Consider the following 5507-nt stretch of genomic DNA (forward strand, 5'->3'; position numbering starts at 1 on the left):
ATAAGAAACAGTGACAACACCAAAAGCTGGCAAAGATGTAGAGAAAATGAATCACTCAAATTGCTGGTGAGAGTGTAAAATGTTGTAGCCATTCTGGAAAACAGTTTGTCCATTTCCTATGAAACTAAACATGCAGTTACCAAATGACCCAACAATTTTACTCTTGGGCATTTGGACATTTATCCCAGAGAAATGAAAACTTAAGTTCATGCAAAAACTCATATACATTCTGAAGTGGCAGACCTTAAAAAACAAAACAAAACTGTATACAAATGTTCATAGCACCTTTATTTATAACAAAATGCTGGTGACATTTGAGTGAATGGTTGAACAAGCTCTGGTATATCAATACAATGGAATACTACCCATCAATAGAAATAGGAATGAGCTATTGATACACACCATAACCTGGAAAAAACCTCAGGGGCATTATGCTTACTGAAAAAATTCAATCTCAAAAAGTTACATATCGCATGATACCATTAATAGAACATCCTAAAAATGACAAAAATATAGGATAGAGAACAGCTTAACAGTTACTGGAGTGGGTTGAGTGTAGGCATTCATACAAAGATGTAGCATGAGGTTATTCATTTAGAATGATAGATCTCTAGATCTTAATCAGAGGGGTGGTTATATGACTCTATACATAGAAAAAGTTGCATAGAATTGTACACACACAAACATATAAATTAATGCAGTTTTAAAAAATGGTGAAAGCCAGATAAGATCTGTAGTCTAGTTAACGCCAATGTACCAATGCTGGTTTTGATGCTTTACTACAGCTAGATAAGATGTCACCGTTGGAAGCTAGATAAAGAGTGCACAGGACTATTTGTACTATTTTTGCAGTTTCCTGCAAGCCTATTAATTATTTCAAAATAAAAAGTTAAAAAAATAAACAGAGAAACTAAATAAAAATAAGTTTTAAAAATGACCTACCCCTCCCAAATTTTAAAGCCCTCTTAGGCTGCTTTAATGACTGTAATAACCTCTTCCCTGTACTAAAGACAGGTGTGGGTGTGGAATGAAAACCCAAAAGGGAGGCAACAGCTACAGAGAACAGAGCCCTGGAACCTACAAGGAGAAAAATAATATTCCTTAAACAAAGAAGTGGGCTACAGGTTTAAGTAGAAGGCGGCTGTGTGTTCGCTGACATTCAAACACAGAGAAAATAGCAGGAGCAGACAGACGGGCTGGCGCAAATCTGGGTTTAGGGAGTTGGAGTGGGAGGAAGAGAAGATCTCTGTGGTGGGGGGGGTGGAGGGACCGAAGAAGGAAATCACTCTGGTATTAGAACACAGAGCGAGTCTACACTGCGGGTGCAGCAGGGATGGATATTCAGCCTGTGAGCATGGATTGTGTGGGAACAAATGAATCAACTCCTTGCTAACGGAGAACTGCAGCCCCTGCCTGGCTCAGAGAGCAGGAGCTCTGCTTTTTCCTTCAGGTCCTCCCTCCCTCACCTAAGGGCAAGGCATATTAATAATAGTCATCATGACAACCTACATTTGCATAGAAGCTTTTCTCTTTTTTTCAAAAACGTTCCAAATCTATGACCTCCTTTGAGCCTCACCATTCACTTGTAAGGCAGTCCAGGAAGATGTTTTTTTAAGGTAAGAAAATTAAGAAATACAGAGGCTTCACTGACTGATGTGGATAGGCGGCTGCATTTCAGGTCTCAGGGTTGTGACAATCAACTCTGAAACATGAATTGTGTTCCCTGTTTTCCTATTGGACCATGTCAAGTCTGAGCCCACAGACTCTTTTGCAATATGATTTCCAGGGAATGAGAAATTCAGAGAGAAAAGCTACCAGCAAAATTCAGCCTCACAGAAAGACCTGTGCTTTTCAAGGAGCCATGATGATAAAGGGAAAGCATCAGTTCATTGGTTTGTAGGTTTTATTTCTCTTAAGAAAGGAAAGGGAAATATGCACATTTCCCTGACTGGTTTTATGATTTCAGGTAATTCCTAAGTCTCAGTCATACACGGATCATGGATTAATCAGAATTTATTTTTATCTCCCAACCTTCCAGCTGAAGCTTAGAGTGCGGTTCTTTGCCTGCTGGGGAGGTTGCCATAGAAACTCTTTCAGGGGAAGCTGTGTCTCTCTCTATAATGTTGTGACTGCAAGCAGGGACTCAACCAGACCAGCCACTCCCAGACAAGAAAGAGGGGGGTCTGGGACTCAGAAGGTGCTCCATTCCCTCTTCTCCAAGATTTCCTGTGTCCTGACACATATGTGAAGTGTTCCCCAAACAGATCAATGTCCAAGAACACAAAAGAAAATGTCTTTTGCTGCCTGAAGTCTGATCTTCCTTGGCCCCTCCTTGGGAGATGGCTGAGGAGCCTGGATTGCAATTAGCAGGAGGACTAGCAGAAGCACCGCTGTGCAGGAGCTGGCTTGTATCGGCTCACAGGGCCAATGTGTGCATTTCTCCCCAATTCCATGTGCAGGGATGTCACATTGGCAGCTTCAATTTAGCCCTGGTGGGAGTGTTTATACCACAGCAATTGGTCAATCCTACAGATCAGGGCTTTTTATATCATTAATATTGCCAGCTCACTACTGATATAATTTATCTTTCTCCAAAAACTATAAAAATAGTTTTACTTATTTATCTATTTATTTTAAGAGACTGGGTCTCACTATGTTGCTTATCCTGGATTTGAGCTCCTGGGCTCAAGAGATCCTCTTGGTTCAGCCTCCTGAGTAGCTGGGACTGCAGGTACACACCACCTCGCCCAGAAAAAAAATTTATTATCTGACTCTGAATACTTTGTCTTCCAAATATTCCTGGGTTATAGGTATCTCTGAGTCCAAAAGAGATAAAGTAACTCAGATTTACATCTGAGACTAGGTATAGATTACAAGTCTCTTCTCTAACTTGTACCATTCTTGAAACTTTTATGCATCTCTATTATACTGTACATTTAAAAAAATGTATGTCACCTTCATTAGACTATATCTCCTTGACAGTAAAGATTCCTCCTTATACATTATTGTATCCCCAGTGCCAAGCATAGTGCCTGGTGTGCTGCAAGGGCTCCACAGATACTTGGGGAAGGAGTTACTGAATAAATGAATGAATGTTAGAGCTGGAAGGGCCAAGAAATAATCTAACATGGTGATTGTACTGATAAGAAAATGACTTCCAGGAAAGTAATAGTCACTTGTCCAAGGTTACAAATCATATTAATGGTAGAGACAAGATAGGAATTTCGCTGATATCTTTTTAAACTGAGCCATGTTGTCAGCTAGTTCCAAATTCCCAGTACTTGTGACAAGTAACAGATTTGATTTGTGACCTCAGCCTCTCCACTTACTTCTGAACATCACTTTCTGTAATCTTATTACATGAGGCGCTCTCTTGGCTGGAATTTTTCTACCCTTTTCTGGGTGTTTCTACCATCCTTAATACCTCCTGTTCCCACTCCAATGAGGTATACCTGTAAGGAAAAGGTACCAGGACACTTACATAAGACCATAATGCCCTTCCTTTTTTCCTTTCTTCCTTTCCTTTCCTTTTTCCTTTCCTTATCTTTCCTTTCCTTCCCTCCCTTCCCCTCCCTTCCCTTTCCTTCCTTCCTTCCTTCCTTCCTTCCTTCCTTCCTTCCTTCCTTCCTTCCTTCCTTCCTTCCTTCCTTCCTTCCTCTTTCTCTCCTCCTCCACTCTTCTTTTACCCCCACCCCTAGTCCTAGATAAGTTTCTTCCCTTGAAAGGTAGGAACCTGGCCAGGTATGTTGGTGCTCCTCTGTAATCCCAGCAACTCGGGAGGCTGAGGTGGGAGGATCGCTTGAGCCCACAAGTTCAAGGCTGCAGTGAGCTATGATCATGACATTGCACTTCAGCCTGGGCACCAGAGCAAGATCTTGTTTCCTAAAAAAAAAAAGTGGGAACCTTTCATAAATCAGATATTGAGTTCTTTCTCTACAAATCCTTCATGTAAAGTTTTAAATTTTATCAAGGCTCTAGATGTATAGGAGGGATATAACATACCAGGAAGAGTGAGAAAGAAAATCACATTAATAGATTATTTTAAAAAATTACCTTTGCAGATGTCAATGTTCCTAATACAGCATCTCAATAAATGATTCTTTTCTCTTCTGCTTCCCTCCCTATGACCTTGGCTGAGAGCTCTTCTTTCTCTCCCCCTCCTTGTCCTCTTCCTTATTCTTCATAAAATAAAATGTAAGTGTTAAAAACATGGAATAATATAATAACTGAGTGCTGCATAGAATGTTTGTCAAAATCATAATATGCTTCTGGTGGTTTTCACTAGCAGATATAGAGGGGGAAGGAGCATTTGCCAAATCAATAGCTGCATATGGTCCGAGGTGATATGTTGACGTGCTCCAGTAAAGAAACCATGTCTGAAACAGCAGCTGCAATTGATGTCACCGTCACACTATCATTTTTCAAGATCCATCTGTCTTCTGCACAGATACAACCACCACAACAAACCATTAGAGCCACTCCCAGCCACTCACGCTAAAACACTGAATACGGAATCTCTTGTCAGTGCACCCATATCAATAATTTCACCCTGATCTGACCATTCCCATACATATTCCTCAGGTTTTTTTTTAATAAAAATTGTCAAAATATTATGAACTCATAGAAAAAGAGGGTAGAGCAGTGGTTGCCAAGGGCTGGTAGGTGGGGGAAATGGGGACATGTTGATCAAAGGGTATATATACTTTCAATTATAAGATGAACAAGTTCTGGGAATCTAATGTACAGCATGGGTGGTGATAGATGTATTGATTAATTTGATTGTGATAATCATTATACTACATATGTGTATAGCACCTCATGGCATTGCACAACTTGAATATATTCAATCTTTATGTGTCAATTAAATATTTTTAAATTAAAAAATAAAAAATAAGAGGCTGGACATGGTGGGTCATGCCTATAATCCTAGCACTTGGGGAAGCTGAGGAGGGAGGATTGCTTGAGGCCAGGAGTTCAAGACCAGCCTGAGCAAAAGCATGTCTCTACAAAAATAGAAAAATCAGACGGGTGTGGTGGGATGTGCCTGTAGCCCAGTTACTTGAGAGGCTGAGGCAGGAGGATCACTTCAGCCCAGGGGTTTGAGGTTGCTGTGAGCTATGATGACACCACTGCACTCTTATCAGGGAGACAGCGGGAGACCCTGTCTCAAACACACACACACACACACACAAACACCCAAAAAACTTAAACAAATAAAAAAATAGTAAAATAATAATGTAAAATAAAATCAATGCCCTAACTTTACCATAAGAGACTCTGCAAGGCTGTGAATTTATTTTGTGTTATAAATCACCCACTCAAAGGATTAAATTTTGGGTTTGGTTTTCAAAAATCTTAAGCTGAGGCTATAATAGCTAAAGATTTATTTTAGAGAAGTCACAGAAACTCTTGCTCTCTATCTGGACCTTGAGCTAGGAATTTAAGTCTTAATCTCACTATATTTCTTCTCTAAGCCCTCTGGTGAACTTGGAAGAAGCCAGTCAACA

Source organism: Lemur catta, chromosome 7, assembly GCF_020740605.2.
Source record: "Lemur catta isolate mLemCat1 chromosome 7, mLemCat1.pri, whole genome shotgun sequence".
NCBI lineage: Eukaryota > Metazoa > Chordata > Mammalia > Primates > Lemuridae > Lemur > Lemur catta.